Here is a 22,080-nt window from a genome sequence, read left to right on the forward strand (position 1 = left end):
CGACAAAGTCGCACACTGAGCCATATTAGCACAAGTATCAAGACTCAACATGGGGGTAACGAGCTACAATTATATTCAAGACTTCGTGACCAACTGCACGATGGAACTGCACGCCGGAGACGCCAAGCTCCCCGAACACAAGCTCGGCAGTACGGGTACTCCACAGGGTGCGGTCATCTCGCCGTTGCTCTTTAACCTCGTCCTGATCGGGGTAGCGAGGGCAGTAGCGGGGACCGGCGTCCGGCATACGCTCTACGCCGATGACGTAACCCTGTGGGCGGCCGGCGGCACCGACGCTAGCATCGAGCAACAGCTGCAAGCGGTGGTTACTGCCATCGAGAAGCACCTTGACGGCACAGGCCTAATGTGCCCGCCCGCCAAATCCGAGCTGTTCGTCCTCACACCGCTTCGACCGGGACGGAAGCGCGCTCCCCTTCGGGAGTGTGATCACATCAAGATTGTGACTGCATCGGGGCAAGGCATCCCCGAAGTTCCCAAGATCGGGGTCCTGGGCCTGCTGCTCAACAAGAGTGGCCGCAACGACGACACCATCAACAAGCTTACCACCAAGGCAATGGACGCCATCCGGCTCATACATCGAGTCTCTACACGACGGGCGGGCATGCGTGAAGACAGTCTCGTGCGCCTTGTCCAGTCGTTCGTGATCAGCCACATCGCCTACGTTGTGGCCTACCTCAACTGGCACGTTACTGACAGGACCAAGATCAACACGCTGATCAGACGGGCTTACAAGACGGCGCTGGGTTTAATGGAGACTACGAGTATGGCTCGGCTCTTGCAGCTCGGCGTCCATAACACCCTAGAAAAAATAGCCGAGGCGCAGCTCACCGCGCAATTCGAGTGCCTCTCTACCACCAAGACGGGTCGCAGTATACTGACGTCCCTGGGTTACAACCCACAAGCTCCCAGCCGGCAACCGTGCGGCATTACAGATGAGGCGCGGACCCACATTTACGTGGACCCCATTTCGAAGACCATGCACCCAGAGTACAACCAAGAATGGCGGCAGGCGCGGGCCAAGGCCCTCACCGAAAAACACGCCCAAGACCGGCACGCCCGATACGTGGACGCCGCGGACTACAAGCGGGAAGGCTTCGCGGCAGTGGTCGTTGCGGCGGCTACCAGCACCAAGACAACCGCAGCGAGCGTACGGTGCACGAACGCCACAGACGCTGAGGAGGTTGCCAGCGCTCTGGCGATCACCGAGGCCGAGTGTCGCACCGTGCTCAGCTACTCGAGGAATGCCGTGCGCAACTTTGCCAAGGGGCGAATATGCGCGCCAGCGGCCGCCATCATCGGCAAGCTCCAACTTCAAGACCGCGGCAGCACCGTCCGTATCAAGTGGTTCCCGGCGCACGCCGGTGAGTGTGCATCCTCACCGAACCACAACGAGACGGCCCATTCGGCGGCGCGAACGCTTAATTTACGCGCCCCCGAGAGTGACCGTTCCGTGTGGTGGTTCGAAATCAAGGACAGATTGACTAGTTATGCCGAAGTAACCAAGTGTTACCGCCTAGCTCGACGGACAATGCCGCCTCCCCACCCGGCACTCAGTCGGGAGGAGGCCGTAATCCTAAGGCAAATAGAGACCGCGTCACTCCTCGCCCCCGCATTGCTGCACATGTGCTTCACCCAGAGCTCTATCAGAGTGGGCTGTACGGTATTTGTGCAGTGGGTCCGGCGGACCAATGGCACATCATGTGGGACTGTGCCAGGTTCCCGACGGCAGCTACCTCCGGGACTTACCCGCCCGAACTTCAAGGCGCACTGCAGTCTGCAGACAAGGACTCACAACTATGGGCCGTCCAGCAGGCCCGGGGTGCGCTCGAAAAGCACAAGCCTCATGACCCACTACAAACGGGCCCAACTGGGCTAGTGCAGAGTAGGGTATAACCCCGGGTCGACGCTTGGCGAGCGTCAGGACGCGTTAAACCGTCGTTTGCCGGCACTTAATAAAGTTATCCCTATCCTATAGTATTGTGAGGCAGCGTCAGTGTACATTTTTGCTACTTGGGGATTTTCTTGCACGCCTAAAATGCTCTTCGTTGTCGGTGTTCCCTGCTTTCACCTTTGATGTTCGTGATAATGGGTCCCGGTTACCGTAACCTTTATGTCATCCCAGGGTGGAAGCAGTTGGTCCAGCTGTGGCAGGTGCAGGTTCGTTCCATGCCATCTAGATAGCTGTGTCGAACCATTGCACGTGTTCGTCACTCTCGATCTGTTTACGGCGCTTGAAACAATGCGTTTACGGGCGCTTCAACTACATTGCTACAGCATACAGAGGGAGGTTTAGTATCGCGTCGATTGCGCGTCTCGTCTGAATCGCATCTCATCGTCTGCACCTGTGCGCCTGCGCTGAGAACAAACATGGCGGCGTCCTTGCAGTTGCCACTTTCAATGCATGGGCACCATGATGAGCTTTTCCTCTGGAGTTCATTATACTAACTCTATGGCTAAGTGTTTCCGACTCTCCAGTGTGATAATCGCCGCAGTCGCTTAGTGGTTAACGCGTTGCATTACTTAGCTCAAGGTAACCCATTCAGCGGCGGCCACCGGAGCCGAATTTCGAAGATAGCGAAATGAAGGAAAATGAAAAAAAAAGCGCTCGTGCATTCGGTAATTATTTTTAATCTTGTTAATTACCCTAAATGGTTAATGTTACTCCACAATCTACGATTATCGCGTGCCTCATAATCAAATCGCACTTTCGGCACCTCAACCCCACAGTTCAAATTCTAGCCTGATGCGCTAACAATATTCCAAAAGTGTCAGTTTCAGTCATTGAAAAAATTCAGTGAGAATGTGCTCTAACTTGCTATCCGCTGTTTATCAGCCATTTTCCCATTAGCTTGAAAAGTATCTACGTCCCTTCGAGCTTACATGTCGCGAAAATAGGGCTTTCATTTTTACTGCATGATGAAAATTTAATGTTTGTTTGTGTCATCAGATTTTGTAAAGAACACTGGGGCCGCGTATTTTCTCTATTTTCTTTTTTGTGCACGGATTCTACGAGTTATCATATTCATTGCAGAATTAAACAAAACCACTTTGATTACTTTGCTTTAAAGTAAGGGGAATGTGTTGTAGGTAACGCGCCAACGAAGTAAAAATATCGCAGTCCCTCCGAGACTGCAAGCGTGCATGTTTCCGCGCTTCCTCCTTGCGCGCCGGCGATATCTGAATGTAGCCGCGATGTGCCCCTCTTGCGATATGCGCCATGGCGGCTTCGACGGGCAGGACTTCGTTTATACAACGGAAATGAATTGTTCATTTTCGTCTTGCCTGTCTCCTTCTATAGAACGCGTTATATGCCACGCTCTTCTGCGGGAGAACGCCCCGTTCGTAAAAAGAAACAAACAACGATGATTGGCCACGAAAAGTTGCAGCCCAGAAAAACAAATGACTTGTTGCGTTCGCCACCGGGCCGGCCCGATGCGTCAGCGCTCGTGACTCGGCAAAACGCGGCCGCAGTGGCACGCCCGACAACTCACGCTTCTAAACACGCTTCACACAGTTTCACCCGTCGAAGCCGCCACAGGGCCACAGCGTGGCCACAACGCATATCGCAAGAGGGATACCTCGCGGCTACATTCGAATATCACCGGCGCGCAAGGAGGACGCGCGGAAACAGGCACGCTTGCAGTCTCGGAGGGATGTGCATGCGTGCAGGCGCCGGTCTCGACACCGGGGGTTCACCGCCAGAAGGGGAAGAGGGTCGCTTGGCCACACGCTCGCGCACCCCGCAATATTTTGTGGGCGAGTGTACGTACTTGAGCAGCCATGGGGCGATTTAAACGTGTTTCAGATACAGGGGCTACGGAATTCAGTACTCTCTCTTTGCACAGCTATTATAACCACCGAAATCAAGTTTCCTGAAACGAGAGGTAATACTTTAAAACTGATGGTAGCGCTAAAAAGGACGAACACACGGAGAGCAGACGCCACGACGGCGAGGAAACGCTTACTCGTCGCGTTTCCTCGTCATCGTGTCGTCTTTTCACTCTGTGCTCGTCTTTGTTAGCGCTACGATCAGTTTTGAAGAATCCATCACCGACTAGCCCACCACCAAGTTTTATTAGAGGTAATACTATAGCCTCTGTGCATGCAAATTTCATTGTGCGTGCTTAAATATCAATTTTTGTGAAAAAAAAGTCGCAGTTTCCTAGAGAAGGCGAAGTATTTCATTGTCACAAGGAAATATTAAATAATTACACTAATATCGTTCACAGCTTTGTTGGCCCCAGAAGTCGTAGTAACGATTGGCTTACTATATTAGGAAGCACAATGTCGTGCCGGCAAACGCAAACGTGAAGAACGCTGGCTTGGGTGAGAACTACTACGTGGCAGAGAACGCCTGCCTGAGTGCCGTTTGCACTGATAAAAAAATACATTTATAGCGTCCACCTACCCCAGCACTTACTAGAAATCCTGGATAATTCTGGGGCATTTCAAGTACTCCAGAACGTCGTGCTACAAGCATGACGAATGCAGCAGGCGACACCGCCACGGACGCCGAGTGCACTGATATTCCAATACTGCATTTTTCGCTGTGTTCACTAAAGAATCCATTCCACTACCTACTTGCATAACATCGCATATTCCACCCATTATGTTTTCAATCTATAGGGTAATGTCAATAATTGTAAAAAAGACCAAAATATTTGCACCTTCTGGTGTAGACGAATTTAACTCAAAGACCCTAGTGCATACTAAGCATATATCTGTGGCATGTTTCACTCTGTTGTTCTCGCAGTCAGATTCTGCATGCGCCTTAATGAATGGTTGCAAAGTGGGAAAGGTGTTCCCAGTATTGAAAGCTGATAACAAAAACTCCCCCTTATAGTACCGCCCCATTTCATTAAGTATTGTCCCTTGCACAATCAGGGAAAATGTCACATACATGCACATCATCAACTTTTTAGACTCGGTAAACTTCTTTCGAGTTTCTCAACACGCTTTGGTAAGGGGCTTTCATGTGAAGCACAACTAGTTACCGTCCTTCATGATATGCACATTAATATTGATAGCGTTTAAACCGATGCCATCTATTTTGACTAATCTAAAGCTTTTGACTCGGTGCCTCAAAACCGCTTGCTAATGTTATTATCGAAATTGAATTGAGATCTTGACGTACTACAATGGATAAAGGAATTCCTTACTAATCGTTCCCCGTTCGTCCTTGTCAGTAGATTCTACTCCAAATCCCTCGTTATCACTTCAGACGTCCCTAGAGGCTTATTCTTGGAACCGCATCTTTTCGTAATATATATTTGCGATCTTACGCTGCATAATACGTTGTCTTGTGGACATGTTCGCCGACGATTCTGTGGTTTATGGTACTGGCACAAACATCCCTGAGCAAGCATCTCTTAAGAATCATTTTACTAACTTGCAAAACAGGTGCGACCGTTGGCAAATAGCACTGAGCCCTAAAAAGCGCAAATTTATTTCACTTTCCCGCCGTCGTAATCCTTATTCATTTAATTTCATTTCATTTCATTCTATTACCTTAATGACCCCATTCGGGGTATTACATAAGGGGTGGTTAACATGTGAACACAAGAAAAGGCAGGTGTTACATTGAAATACAGGTTTCAACAGTTTCTAGAAATTGTGAATGACATGTGATGGCAGCGACATTAATGGGTAGGTCGTTCCAGTCCTTGGCATCTCGAGGAAGAAATGATGATTGAAAAGTGACGGTTCGTGTTCGAGGACGAGAAACTTGGAGTTGATGGCTGGTGCGCTGTGACATGCGTGAGGATGATGGCGTGACGTAAGACGGGCGGCTTAGTGAGCTGTAAAAAAATTTGTGATAAAGAGAGAGCGTGGCGATGCGACGACGAAAAGCAAGAGATGCCAAGCTAGATTGTGCCTTTAAGTGTGAAATGCTGATATTATATGAATATGAAGAATGGATGAATCTAGTCGCACGATTCTAAACTGACTCGAGTGCATTGATGACATATGTTTGATGAGGGTTCCAGATGGCGGCGGCATATTCCAGTTGTGGTCTGAGAAATGATTTGTATGCGAGTAGTTTGACGTGCTGTGGAGCATGACGAAGATGACGCCTCATGAACCCAAGGGACTTGTTTGCGACGAGATTACGTTAGTCGCATGCGCATTCTAGGAAAGGTCGTGGGACAGAGTTACGCCTCAGTACTTATAGGTTAAAACTGATTCTACTGGGACGTTTGCAATTGTGTAAGTAGACAGATAAGAATTACGACGGCGGTAAATTGAAATAAATTTGCACTTATTAGGGTTCAAGGCCATTTGCCAACAGTTGCACCAGTCCTTCACGTTATTAAGGTCATTCTGGAGAGATGCTTGGTCAGAGAGGTTAGTCACAGTGCGATAAATCACACAGTCGTCAGCGAACATACGAATAGGACAAGATACATGCAGCGGAAGATCGTTAATGTATGTTAGGAAAAGAAGACCCGCCGTGGTTGCTCAGTGGCTATGGTGTTGGGCTGCTGAGCACGAGGTCGCGGGATCGAATCCCGGCCACGGCGGCCGCATTTCCATGGGGGCGAAATGCGAAAACACCCGTGTACTTAGATTTAGGTGCACGTTAAAGAACCCCAGGTAGTCGAAATTTCCGGAGTCCCCCACTACGGCGTGCCTCATAATCAGAAAGTGGTTTTGGCACGTTAAACCCCATAATTAAAAATTATTAATTAGGAAAAGAAGCGGTCCTAAGACTGAGCCTTGAGGGACACCTGAAGTGACAGGGAGGGGTTCGGAGCAGACGTTATTAACAAAGACGAACTGGGAACGATTAGTAAGGAATTATTTTATCCATTGTACTACAAGAGCATCCAAGTTCAATCTATATAATTTTAGTAGCAAGCGGTTATGAGGCACTGCGGCAAAAGCTTTAGAGTAGTCTAGAAAGATTGCACCGGTTTGAACGTTGTTATCAAGATTAACGTGGAGATCATTAAGGAAGATAGCTATTTGTGTTTCACATGAAAGCCCTTTATGAAAGCCATGTTGTGAAGGATGAAAGAAGTTTGCCGAGTCTAAAAAGTTGATGATATGCGAGTATATTACATGTTCCATGGTTTTGCAAGGAACGCTAGTTAATGAAATGGGGTGGTAGTTTAAGGGGGAGTCATTGTTACCTGCTTTGAATACTGGAACGACCTTTCCTACTTTTCAATCAACCGGTAATGTACCTGTAGACAATGATTGCGTGAACAGAGTGAAACATGTCGCGGATGTATGCTTAGTATTCATTAGGATCTTTGAGTTAATTTCGTCTACACCAGAAGAAGTACATAATTAGTTTTTTTTCAATGATTGATAGTATACCGTCTACCGAAAATACAATGGGTGGCATATGTGATGTTATGTTAGTAGGTAGTGGAAAGTCTGGAGTGGTAGTTTCTATTGTAAACACGGAAAAAAATGCTGTGTTGAATATATCAGCACACTCGGCGTCCGTGGCGGTGTCGCCTGCTGCATTTGTCACGCTGATGGTACGAGCTTCTTGGGGATTTATAATGCGCCAGAACTGCCGAGGATTTTGAGTACGTAGCTGGGGCAGGTCGATGTTATAAAAAGATTTTTTAGCAGTGCGAAGGACACTCAGGTAGGCGTTCTCTGCCGTGTAGTACTTTGACCAAGCCTCAGTGCTTCCAAGTCGTGTGGCTAGTCGGAAGCGACGTTTTTTTTGGTTTTCAAGCTTTTCTAAAGCTATGGTGAACCATGGCTTATATTGATTAGTGTGCATAGTTATTCTTGGTTTATGTTTGTTTACGAGTTCATTAATTTTATTTTTAAATAGTGTCCACTTTTCTTGAGGCGAGTGCATATGGAATATTGTCTCAAAAGTTGAAAAGAAGTCACCTAACTCGTAATTAATAGCTTCGTAGTTCCCTTTATCATATAGGCATATAGTTATGTTGGATTTTCGTTGTCACATGAGTTGAAAGGTGAAGGTGGCATGGATTACTTTATGATCACTTACCTCACGGAGGTAAGTTATGGATGATAGACTGTCAGGATGGCTGCTAAGTATAAGGTCTAGTACATTAGACGTGTCTTTTGCAACCCGCGTAGGCTCTAGCACAAGTTGAGTTAGACTGAAATTAAGACACACATTAACAAATTCTTTAGCAGCTTCATTGCCTATGATTAAAGCACTATGGTTAGTCCAGTTGATTTAAGGAAAATTAAAGTCGCCGAAAAGCAGGATTTCTGCGTTAGGGTGTTTTTCACTAAGTTTGCTCAACATGTTATTAAGTTTATGCGAAAAATCAGGAGTGTGATGTGGTGGTCTGTAACAAACGCCCAAGAGAAGTCTGTGGTGAAGCGCGGCAGATTAGCCATATTATTTCCAAGTCAGTCTCAATGGTTGCAAGCGTGCACGATAGATGGTGATGCGCGGCGATTAGCACACCACCACCTCGTGAGATTTCGCGGTCTTTCCGGAAAAGGCAGAAATTCGGCAAGTCAGCAAAAACCTCAGTATCGGTAATATTGTAAGTCAGCCAGGTTTCAGTTATTATCAGCAAATTACTGTTAGACGACAACACAAGGTTAGACAGAATATCGCGTTTAGGGAGGAAGCTGCGTGCGTTGGCAAAGATTACGGAAAAGTAGAGGTTAGCTCGTGTCGTTACTGTAGGGTGTTTCCCGCGTCGAGTTGGCTGCTATTGCAATTCTTTCACACTCTGTGTGCGGTCGTCGAAAACATAGCGCTTATTACCCATAAACAGAGTTTTAAAGCGCAGGGAGTAAGGTGCCGATTTGCTTTTTGCGAATGAAAGAAGGTGTGTGTGGGCCAATTCAACAGGACGCGTAAAATCCTCGCCAACGCTGGAGTTTGTTCCTTTAAATTTACGGCCGTTAGAAAGAACAAGATTTTTTGTTTTATGAAAGGTGAACTTCACTATTATAGGGCGGTTACGATTAGCTGCACGAGTGCCCAAGCGGTGCGCGCGCTCGATTTCTTTGGGGTCAAGCGTGATGCTCATATGTTTGCGACAGTGGTCAATGATTATATGCTCCGATTGCGCGAACGACTCTGACCCTGAAGATTCAACAATACCATAAAAAATTAGATTGTTGTGCCGAGAATGATTCTCGGCATCATCAAGACGCGCTTCCAGCCTGTGCATTGTGTGTGCTGCACGGGCAGCATCATTCTTCACGCTTTCTATATCAGAACGCAAGGGGATTAGGTTTTGGTAGTGGGTCTCCAGGTTCTTCATGCGCACGCTCAGATCTGATATTGCTTTGTCAGTTGTTAGTAACTGAGACTTGATGCCTTGAATCTCGGTGATCAGTTGCGAGTGACCTGCGGATAGGCTCTTAAGTTCCTTTAGTACGGCTTGACTATCGGGTCCAGGGTTAGTTTCGATGTCACCCGCCAGCAACAATAAAGAGCGAATAACATCACAACACTGAACAACAATTGAAAGGCAGCAATGTGGGCCCGGCAGCTGCAGTAGAAAGTAATTACTTGAACGCTTCGTGAAAAGACTGTATGATTTACTAACCTGCATGTAGAACATCAGCGGATTAGCGTGCTCTGTTGAAGCACAGCAGCCGGGCCCACAAAACGCCTCCGTGCGCGCCTGCTCTTCTATAACTGATGGCCGAATTGATGTTGGTGGCGATAGGTATTCCGGCCGCAAGTCAAGTGACGCTGCCGGGAGCAGTGGCGCTGCCGGACACAAGAACGGTGTCAACGGTCTGGAAGTGATGCTGGCATTCATTGGGTAGTAGAAAACAGTTGTGTCGTAGTCGACATGCCAGGCAGGATGCGGTTGGGGTACGTCAAGAAAAACCATCGCCAGGGCAGGGAACAGAACATGGATCTTCGTGGGAAGTGACACCTGCATGTAGAACATCAGCGGATTAGCGTGCTCTGTTGAAGCACAACAGCCGGGCCCATTGTTCTACTTACACAATCGCGCGCGTCCCAGTGAAATCCGTTGTATCATATAGGTGATTAGGCATAACCCTAGAGTCTCATACAATAATACCGTGCGGGAACTCTGGCGTTAGTGCCCATGGGACCTCCAATGCGAACGGTTTCATCATCATCATCATCATCATCAGCCTGGTTACGCCCACTGCAGGGCAAAGGCCTCTCCCATACTTCTCCAACTACCCCGGTCATGTACTAATTGTGGCCATGTTGTCCCTGCAAACGTCTTAATGTCATCCGCCCACCTAACTTTCTGCCGCCCCCTGCTACGCTTCCCTTCCCTTGGAATCTAGTCCGTAACCATTAATGACATTCGGTTATCTTCCCTCCTCATTACATGTCCGGCCCATGCCCATTTCTTTTTCTTGATTTCAACTAAGATGCCATTTACCCGCATTTGTTCCCTCACCCAATCTGCTCTTTTCTTATCCCTTAACGTTACACCCATCATTCTTCTTTCCATAGCTCGTTGCGTCGGCGTCAATTTCAGCAGAACCCTTTTCGTAAGCCTCCAGGTTTCTGCCCTATACGTGAGTAGTGGTAACACACAGCTGTTATACACTTTTCTCTTGAGGGATAGTGGCAACCTGCTGTTCATGATTTGAGAATGCCTGCCAAACGCACCCCAGCCCATTCTTATTCTTCTGGTTATTTCAGTCTCATGATCGGGATCTGTGGTCACTACCTGCCCTAAGTAGATGCATTCCCTTACCACTTCCAGTGCCTCGCTACCTATTGTAAACTGCTGTTCTCTTCGAGACTGTTAAACATTACTTTAGTTTTCTGCAGATCAATTTCCAGACCCACCCTTCTGCTTTCCCTCTCCAGGTCAGTGAGCATGCATTGCGATTGGTCTCCTGAGTTACTAAGCAAGGCAATATCATCAGCGAATCTGAAGTTGCTAAGGTATTCTCCATCAACTTTTATCCCCAATTCTTCCCACTGCAGGTCTCTGAATACCTCCTGTAAACATGCTGTGAATAGCATTGGAGAGATCGTATCTCCCTGCCTGACGCCTTTCTTTATTGGGATTTTGTTGCTTTATTTGTGGCGGAATACGGTGGATGTGGAGCCGCTACAGATATCTTTCAGTATATTTAGATATGGCTCGTCTACACCCTGAATCCGTAATGCCACCATGACTGCTGATTTTTCGACAGAATCAAATGCTTTCTCGTAATCAATGAAAGCTATATATAAGGGTTGGTTATATTCCACACAATTTTCTATCACCTGATTGATAGTGTGAATATGGTCTATTGTTGAGTAACACTTACGGAATCCTGCCTGGTCTTTTGATTGGCAGAAATCTAAGGCGTTCTTGATTCTATTTGCGATTACCATAGTAAATGTTTTGTAGGCACGGACAGCAAGCTGATCGGTCTATAATTTTTCAAGTCCTTGGCGTCCCCTTTCTTATGGATTAGGATTAGGTTATCGTTCTTCCAAAATTCCGGTACGCTCGAGGTCATGAGGCATCGCGTATACAAGGTGGCCAGTTTTTCTAGAACAATCTGCCCACCATCCTTCAACAAATCTGCTGTTACCTGATCCTCCCCAGCTGCCTTTCCCCTTCGCAGAGCTCTCAAGACTTTGTTTACTTCTCCCGAAGTTACTTGCGGGATTTCAAATTCCTCTCTTCGATTGTCGTCTTGGATGCCAGTGGAACTATATAAATCTCTATAGAACTCCTCAGTCACTTCAAGTATGTCATCCATATTAGTAATGGTATTGCCGGATTTGTCTCTTAACGCATACATCTGATTCTTGCCAATTCCTAGTTTCTTCTTCACTGCTTTTAGACTTCCTCCATTCCTGAGAGCATGTTCAATTCTATCCATACTATACTTTCTTATGTCAGCTGTCTTACGCTTGTTGATAAACTTAGAAAGTTCTGCCAATTCTATTCTAGCTGTAGGATTAGAGACTTTCATAGATTGACGTTTCTTGATCAGACCTTTCTTCTCCTGCGATAGCTTACTGGTATCATGTCTAACGGAGTTACTACCGACTTCTCTTGCACACTGCTTAATGATATCCGTAAGATTGCCGATCATTGCATCCACTTCAACATCCACTTCGCGTGCAAGAGGACTGTGGTTCGAATCCCGGTGCCGCGCAATTTTCTACCTTATTAAAAAATCCGCGTGTTGAGAAAATTGCATAAACAGGCCTGGAGTGTAGCCTGATCCCGGTGACCAGAACCGGAAACGCACTCCCTCACCAGTGCAGGATTGGCCACCCTGGTGCAGTACTTGGTTAACCTACCATATGAATACAACTATCATACTCTTATATTACAAATTTACCAAAATAACGTGATTGATTATAAGTAATCCCGCTGTGTGTACTTTGTTAGGTACAAGTCTAATTTAAGCTACCTACATCAGGGAATCTCTCGTCGTATTCGAGTGCTGATTGCCGTGTTATAGTTTGTAAACGAAGCTTTCCCTCAAGACTAAATATTTTAAGGCAGTTTGTCGGGTGCGTATCATGGCCGCGCACGCTTATATCGCCTTCCGCTTCCCTACCAAGCTTGCGCTTTAAAACCACGGCGCTGAAATTTTGCTTTCCTTTCCTTCCTTCTTCTCCGCCCTTAAACTGGCTCTCTTAACTACTACACGCAGAGACAAAGCAACAGTGCGCGCATGCGATCCCATAGATGAGATGAATATTTACTATTATTATTAGGGTTAATTATATTCGAGTGCTGATTGCTGTGCTATCGTTTGTTAACGAAGTTTTCCCTCAAGTCTAAATGTTTTAAGGCAGTTTGTCGTGTGCGTATCATGGCCACGCACGCTTATATCGCCTTCCGTTTCGCTACCACGGGTGCGCTTTAAAACCACGGCGCTGCAATTTTGCTTTCCTTTCCTTCCTTCTTCTCCGCCCTTAAACTGGCTCTCTTAACTACTACACGCAGAGACAAAGCAACAGCGCGCGCATGCGATCCCCTAGATGAATATATATATAGATGAATATATATATATATATATACGTAGAAAATTATCAGTCATTGCTCTCGTAGTATAGCCCTCTGGGCAGTTTCCTTTTTTTTTCTTTCGAAAGTAGTCCTATTAGGGTTATTATAGTTACACGAAGGTATTTCGCCCTCGTCAGCAGCAGTCCTTGAGATAGTTATTCTGCCGGCTAGCTTCCCACGCTATGCGTGCCGCCCTCGCACCTCGTTAAGCTGTTGATAGACGCTAGAGTTATACTATGTCCGCGCAACCTTGAGCGATCGAAAAGCGCGTTTTCCCCTCTTGGCCGGCGGAGAGGGGAGGCTTTGTTTCCGGCCGCAGAGCCCTCCCAGTCTCAGTAAGGTGCCTGGTGGTGGTCTCGTGCAGACGATGCCTTCTCGGTGAGCGCATATTTCCCCTTCAACTTTTAAGAGGTTCAATACTTACAAGCATTTGTCTCTCAAACCATATTTATTTCAAGGCAATTTTCCACGTCTCAATAATTTCTCTCGTCGTATTCGAGTGCTGATTGCCGTGTTATAGTTTGTAAACGAACCTTTCTCTCAAGTCTAAATATTTTAAGGCAGTTTTCTTAGTCTCTAAAGCCACTCGAGTTCGCTCTTCTCCTCGGGCGGCCATTTTTCCAAGAAAGTATGCCTTCTAACGCGGACAACATCAGTCCCTTTCGACGTAAATATGAGGGTCGGATCAGGAGGTATGGCGCTTGAATGTAACCTGGGGCCTGACGAACCAACCGACTGAGCTATCTTTCCGGGCAACATCCAATGGTCACGAGTTCAAATCGCCTGTTATGTTCATTTTTCTTTCGCCTTTTTCTTTCTTTTTTCTTTCTTTCTTTTTAATGTCTTTTCCTTTATTTTACCACTGCACGGGAACCCTCCTAAAAAAAAGAAAGAAACATATATATATATCTTCAATTATGTATGGCCACACATGTGCAGGTCATAAATACCAGGTTCTCTAGCCGAGTGCCATCCGTGCGGTATAACCGAGCTCAGATTGGTCCACCTTGACTTATCAAATAGGGCACCACTCTAGGTTAAATGAGGCGTACCACTCCTGCGGGACCCGCCATGGTTACTCAGTGGCTATGGTGTTGGACTGCTGAGCACGAGGTCGCGGGATCGGATCGAGGCCACGGCGGCCGCATTTCGATGGGGGCGAAATGCGAAAAAACCCGTGTACTTAGATTTAGGTGAACGCTAAAGAACCCCAGGTGGTCGAATTTTCCGGAGTCCCCCACTACGACGTGCCTCATAATCAGAAAGTGTTTTTGTCACGTAAAACGCCATAATTTAATTTTTAGTTCAACTCCTGCGGGGACGGTAGAGTATCTGCCTCCCATGCAAGAAGACCGTAATTCGCATCCCGGTGCCGCACAATTCTCCACCGCAAAATACGAAAAAAAATCGTGTGTTGAGAAAATTGCATAAACAGGCCTGGAGTGCGGCCTGATCCCGGTGACCAGAACCGGTAACGCACTCTCTCACCATAGCAGGATTGGCCACCATGGTGCAGTACTTGGCCACAACCTCCTATATGAATACAACAATCAAACCCCGGCCCTCAGTCCCCGGCAGCTGCGAAGCTACTAACCACGGCGGCGGTCAGACCTGCGACGCTGCAGAGGGTGCTAAGGATCCCGGGCTCCGGACAGGCCGCCATTGGAATATGAACCTGGCAACGTTTAACGCTCGAACGTTATCTAGCGAGGCGAGTCTAGCAGTGCTATTGGAGGAATTAGAGGGCAGTAAATGGGATATAATAGGGCTCAGTGAAGGTAGGAAACCAAAGAAGCATATACAAAGCTAAAAAGCGGGCATGTCCTGTGCTACCGGGGCTTAGCAGAGAGACGAAAACTAGGAGTCAGGTTCCTGATTAATAAGAACATAGCTGGTAACATACAGGGATTTTATAGCATTAACGAGAGGGTGACATGTCTTGTTCGTGAAATTTAATAACAGGTACAAAATGAAGGTTGTACAGGTCTCCGCCCCTACATCTAGTCATGATGACCAGGAAGTCGAAAGCTTCTATGAAGACGTGGAATCGGGGATGGGTAAAGTCAAAACAAAATACAGTATACTTATGGGCGATTTCAATGCCAGGGTAGGCAAGAAGCAGGCCGGAGACAAGTCAGTGGGGGAATATGGCATAGTCTCTAGGAATAGCAGAGGAGAGTTATTAGTAGAGTTTGCAGAACAGAATATTATGCGGATAATGAATACCTTCTTCCGCCAGCGGGTTAGCCGAAAGTGGACGTGGAGGAGGCCAAATGGTGAGACTAGAAATGAAATCGACTTCATACTCTGCGCGAACCCTGGCATCATACAAGGTGTAGACGTGCTCGGCAAGGTGCGCTGCAGAGACCATAGGAATGTAAGAACTCGAATTAGCTTTGACTTGAGGAGGGAATGGAAGAAACTGGTACATAAGAAGCCAATCAATGAGTTAGCGGTAAAAGAGAAACTAGAGGAATTCCGGATCAAGCTACAGAACAGGTATTCGGCTTACACCCAGGAAGAGGACCATAGTGCTGAAGCAATGAACGACAATCTTATGGGCATCATTAAGGAGTGCGCAATAGAAGTCGGTGGTAACGCCGTTAAACGGGAAACTAGTAAGATATCGCAGGAGACGAAATATCTGATCAAGAAGCGCCAATGTATGAAAGCCTCTAACCCTACAGCTAGAATACAACTGGCAGAACTTTCTAAATTAATTAACAAGCGTAAGACTGCGGACATAAGGAACTATAATATGGATAGAATTGAACAGGCTCTCAGGAACGGAGGAAGCCTAAAAGCAATGAAGAAGAAACTAGGAATAGGCAAGAATCAGATCTGTGCGTTAAGAGACAAAGCCGGCCATATCGTTAATATCGTTAATAATATGGATGAGATAGTTCAAGTGGCTGAAGAGTTTTATAGAGATTTATACAGTACCAGTAACACCCACGACGATATGGTGAGAGAGAATAGGCTAGAGGAACTTGAAATCCCACAAGTAACACCGGAAGAGGTAAAGAACGCCTTGGGAGCTATGCAAAGGGGGAAGGCAGCTGGGGAGGATCAGGTAACAGCAGATTTGTTGAAGAATGGTGGGAACACTGTCCTAGAAAGGTTGGCCGCCCTATATACACAATGCCTCATGACCTCGAACGTACCGGTATCTTGGAAGAACGCTAACATAATCCTAATCCATAAGAAAGGGGACGCCAAAGACTTGAAAAATTATAGACCGATCAGCTTACTGACCATTGCCTACAAAGTATTTACTAAGGTAATCGCAAATAGAATCAGGAATACCTTAGACTTCAGTCAAACAAAGGACCAGGCAGGATTCCATAAAGGCTACTTAACAATAGACCATATTCACACTATCAATCAGGTGATAGAGAAATGTGCGGTATATAACCAACCCTTATACATAGCCTTCATTGATTGCGAAAAAGCATTTGATTCAGTCGAAACCTCAGCACTCATGAAGGCACTACGGAATCAGTGTGTAGATGAGCCATATGTAAAGATACTGGAAGATATCTATTGCGGTTCCACACCCACCGTAATCCTCCACAAAGAGAGCAACAAAATCCCAATAAAGAAAGGCGTCAGACAGAGCGATACCATATCTCCAATGCTATTCACATCATGTTTACAGGAGGTATTCAGAGACCTGGAGTGGGAAGAATTGGGGGTAAAAGTTGATGGAAAATACCTTAGCAACTTGCGATTCGCTGATGATATTGCCTTGCTTAGTGACTCAGGAGACCAATTGCAATGCATGCTCACTGACCTGGAGAGGCAAAGCAGAAGGATGGGTCTGAAAATTAATCTACAGAAAACTAAAGTAATGTTTAACAGTCTCGGAAGAGAGCAGCAGTTTACGATAGGTAACGAGGCACTGGAAGTGGTAAGGGAATACATCTACTTAGGGCAGGCAGTGACCACGGACCCGGATCATAAGACTGAAATAACCAGAAGAATAAGAATGGGCTGGGGTGCGTTTGGCAGGCATTCTCAAATCATGAACAGCAGGTTGCCACTATCCCTCAAGAGGAAAGTGTATAAGAGCTGTGTCTTACCAGTACTCACCTACGGGGCAGAAACCTGGAGGCTTACGAAAAGGGTTCTGCTGAAATTGAGGACGACGCAACGAGCTATGGAAAGAAGAATGATAGGTGTAACGTTAAGTGATAAGAAGAGAGCAGATTGGGTGAGGGAACAAACGCGGGTAAATGACATCTTAGTTGAAATCAAGAAAAAGAAATGGGCATGGGCTGGACATGTAATGAGGAGGGAAGATAACCGATGGTCATTAAGGGTTACGGACTGGATTCCAAGGGAAGGGAAGCGTAGTAGGGGGCGGCAGAAAGTTAGGTGGGCGGATGACATTAAGACGTTTGCAGGGACAACATGGCCACAATTAGTACATGACCGGGGTAGTTGGAGAAGTATGGGAGAGGCCTTTGCCCTGCAGTGGGCTTAACTAGGCTGGTGATGATAATATCAGGGACCGGCCAAATAGTGAGGTTGGAAAGGCCCATGCCCCATATGGAATAGTTGGGTTAAGTGGCAAGGTAAGATTTCGAATAGACCAAACCTGAACTCTTTGTTATGCTGTTAGTTGAAATGCAATGGAGTTAGCATTTCGGTTTAGCTTGTAATTGGTGTGATGCACGAAGATAAACATTCCATTCCATTCGGGAATCACGTAGAAAAAGAAAGGGACATACCGTATTCAGGTATAATACATTTAATTGCCCTTATCACACATATTCATTGTGGCACGTCGTAACTAGAACATTTTCCCCGGTTCTTATATTTTATCTTTGCAACAATGTGGTATTCATTAAGATCCCATAACTTCTTCGCGGAGCGATATTACTATGCTATGCTGATGAGGAAAACGTGAACAAGGTGAATGCAGGAGCTAACGTTTCGACAAGTGGAATTGTCTTCTTCAAGGCGACATATGCTTTCCTCGCCACAGTATATATAGGTGGGGTTCTATTAAAAGGGAGAGGATGTGAGGCGGGAGGACGCGGAAACGAGGGAAAATGTGTTAGCGTGCTGAATTGAGAGTAAAGGAACGCTGTGTACAAGGTCAAAGCCAGGGCACCCCCCACCCCGGTCTCTCAACACACGCGCGTTAGCCGGCGTGTCAAGGGCGTCTGACACGCCGGCTGACAAAAAAACAAAGGAAAGGAAAGGGGAAAAAAGGGGGGGGGGTGATACACCAAGAAATCAAACTAAGCGTTGTTGCCTATAGCTTGAAGTTTAGCATAGCGAATAGATTCTAAAGCTCCCTTTGAAACGTTTATGCCTATTGGTTGCAATGTCTTGAGCTTATGGATAAGGTATGATTCTCTGTATTTTCTTTCTCGTTCAGAACGGAAATTTGACTGTAAGGTGTAGAGCTTAAGTTCGTCAAAGTTATGACCTGGTTGATTTAAATACTCGGCGACGGCTTTCGGAAGCTTTTTAGCTTTGTCTGCGCGATGTCCGTTTAATCTGACGTTCATTGATTGTCCTGTTTCAACGATATATTTTTTCTGACAGAAGGAACATTCAAGCATATAAATCACATCCGAACTTGTGCAAGTGTAGCTATACTTGACTTCATGTATCGAACTGTTTGCGGTGCTTTTAATTTTATTGTCACTTTGAAGGTGCCTGCAGGTTTTGCACCTAGGGCGACAACATGCTTTTATTATTAAAAGCATGTTGCATTTTTATTGTTAAACGTTGGCTCCTGCATTCACCTTGTTCACGTTTTGCTCATCGTCTTGAATTTCCATCTCCTGCATTCCCCGTCTTTTCTCTGGATATGCTACGGTGAGTATTCTACGAAGTCTCCGAGGAGAAAGAAATAGAGCTGCGCTGTCTCCTATAGCTTGCAAACCCACTTCAGTTCTTCAGAAACGACCTACAAATGGAGCGCCAAATACAAAAATTATCAGAAGCGCCTACGAAAATTGTATTCAAAAATAAACGCTGCTTCATTTCGCTTAGAGTTCATTATAAGGTTTACTGTTTAATGTAGAGCTTAGTCTTATGTTTTCATATCAGAGACAAATGTTCGCCACCTACCTTCATAGTTTCAAAAATGTCTTTGAAGGAAGTTGTACCACTGTTCCTTCTGAAAAGTAAGACCAGTACATGGAATGACTTCTCTACGTGGCTGCGTGAGACATTCTGAGGCTGCTAACGATAATTCATTAAATTAGAGGAAACTATAATGTTTCATAAGTTAACTTTTCGGCAATAAGCTGCCCAGTCGCAATGGGCTCCATCTTTTTAATGCGCAGCATTCCTTGGCTAGGTGCCCGGGATCATTTTCTCCTCCGTTTCATTCGTCCTTCCCTTTTGCGTAATGAGCTGCCTGTAGGGCCACATATATTGTCACGTGGTGGTGGCGTTGAAGAACACAGTAGCAAATACTGTGAAAGACAAAACTAACTTTTATTGGGCGAACGTGTGCCCACAAAAACAGGCTACACTTATAGCACAACGATAGCGGCGAACACGGTCGGCGATCGTCGAAAATCTGATCAGCGGGTCCAGCGCGTCGGCTTTTATACAGCAGTTGTCGAATGTTACAGACTAATCGTTCGGGCCCGCGTGGTTCCACAAAGTTCTACACCATTCGCGTCACGCGATGAAATCAGATAACACAAGGTTAGGCGACAACAGACAGCCGGGTAGAAGCATCGATAACTTTCCAGAAATTTCGGATACATGCAGGTGCCTCCCGCGCTGTGCGATTACATTTGTTAAGCGGCGAAACGTGGTCGCCCGATAATGATAAGTACACGTGGCAATATATATATATATATATATATATATATATATATATATATATATATATATATATATATATATCATCGAGCGATGCTCAAGGGACGAGCCACCGCGAGGACGACGACGAAGTGGGTCTGTACCTTTGGCGCGAGCGAGTGTCGGCCTGGCGATCTGGCTCCAGTGTAAATAACCTCTATATCGCCTCTTTAATCTGTGTTTTTCCACACGAAACATTCTGGTAGAGGTCGGAGATCCTCGTCCTCACCACGGAACTCCGGAGTGGTCGGTACATCGAGCTTGTCACCATGCCTCCCGGTGACGAGACCACCTCTGCAACGGGTTCGGCTTGTCCGACTGCTCCAATTATGACGGTTGCCCAACATCGCGACCCTGGTGTGTTCTCTGGCCTGGAGGGAGAGGACGTTGACGAATGGATCAAGCTCTACGAATACGCCAGTGCTAATAACAGGTGGGACCGAACGATCATGCTCACCAATGTAATCTTTTATCTCGGCGGCACCCCACGCGTGTGGCACCAAACGCATGACGACGAGATAAACAGCTGGGACAGTTTCAAAGAAAATCTCAGGGAACTGTTCGGCGATCCCATTGGGCGCAAGGCTGCCGCGAGAAAGGCTCTTGCGTGTCGTGTTTAGACATCTACAGAGCTGTACGCTTCGTACATCCTCGACGTCTTGGCTCTCTGCCGCAAAGGTGACGATAATATGTCTGAAGCAGATAAAGTGTCGCATGTGCTAAAAGGCATCGCCGAAGATGCTTTCAATGTGCTTGTTTTCGGCCACGTCTCGACTATCGACGCCATCATCAAAGAATGCCGTCTCCTTGAACAAGCTAAGAGCCGCCGTATCACACATCCCATCACGCGGCTACCCAACACTGCCGCTATGTCGACATGTGAGGCTCAACCGCGTCATACCACCCCCTGTGACGATGTAACTCGTATTGTTCGCCGCGAGCTCGAGGCCGCCTGTTTGCCAGCTTTCTCCGCGACGCCTACCGATCCACCAGCAACCACGATTGCGCTGATTCCGGCCGTCGTCAGAAAGGAATTTGAGAACATGGGTCTCAACTCCGTGTGTTCATCGTCTACACCCACGGTTCTCCAGTTCTCTAGCAGCCCTCCTCGTCCCCGGCAGTCCTTCTCTCCCACACCTCGCCGCAACCCGTCCGAATAGCGTACTCCTGATGTCAGGCCGATCTGCTTTCACTGCTGTCATTTCACTGCTGCCACGTCGCTCGTCACTGCCGCAACCGATGGCCACCCCCTCCTCGGACATACACCGTCGCTCATTCCCGACCCTTTGGACCTTCTGTTCCCTATGCCACCCGCCATGAACCCATTGCCGCTGATGCTCCTGCCCCGAACCTTCGCTACAGCCGCTCGCCCTCACCTCGACGCCTTCTGTCTCGTTCGTCCCAACCCCGTCGCTTCTCTCCGTCGCCTATCGCCTCCCGGATCCAGCCGGACAACTAGGCACTGCAGCTTCTGGAGGTGAAGGTGCATTGTCGACTCTGCCCTAAAATCCTCTGCTGACGTTACACACGAACCAAACCCTTCTTGACGTTGACGTTGATGGCTATCCTGTCACGACACTCATCGATACAGGTGCACATCTTTCTATTATGAGTGCTGCCTTCGGACGACGACTGAACAAGCTCCTCACCCCAGCGTCGGCACGCGTCGTCCGCGTTGCGGATGGCGGTACTGTGCCTATCATCGGCATGTGTACGGCACGTGTCAGCATCGCCAGTTGCCACACTCCTGTCCTCTTCACCGTGATTGCTCATTGCCCCCACGACCTCATTCTCGGCCTCGATTTTCTCTCCGCGCATTCTGCTCTTATTGACAGCTCTTCCAGTACCCTTCGCCTTGAGTTGCCGATTCTCACAGAACCTTCTGACGCACCCCAGTGCCGCCTACACCCCACCAGCTTTATTCGGCTGCCGCCAAAATCAATAGCCTAGATTGAAGTCTTGTCTTCCCCACCAGTCCCTGATGGCGAGTACCTCGTCACTCCTCTGCCCGACATTCCGCTACAGTATGACGTTACCGTGCCTCACAGTATACTGTTACGTTTCGCCTACGACGCGCGGTATAGCCGGCGCGTATGCAACGGACGCCGGGGCTTCGTTCAAAGCGGCGGACATTTTGGCCCGTTCGACGCCGCCGCAACGCCTCCGCGACAAGCGCGTCCAGGCGTGTTTCAGTGCCACGTGTCTTCGTGTGTGCGTGTGTGTGTGTGTGTGCCACGCTTGTCAAAGCGCAGCAGCCGGGGAGAGGAGCTCCCCAAGTGTGAAGCGAGGA

Source organism: Dermacentor andersoni, chromosome 7 (assembly GCF_023375885.2).
Source record: "Dermacentor andersoni chromosome 7, qqDerAnde1_hic_scaffold, whole genome shotgun sequence".
Taxonomy (NCBI): Eukaryota; Metazoa; Arthropoda; class Arachnida; order Ixodida; family Ixodidae; genus Dermacentor; species Dermacentor andersoni.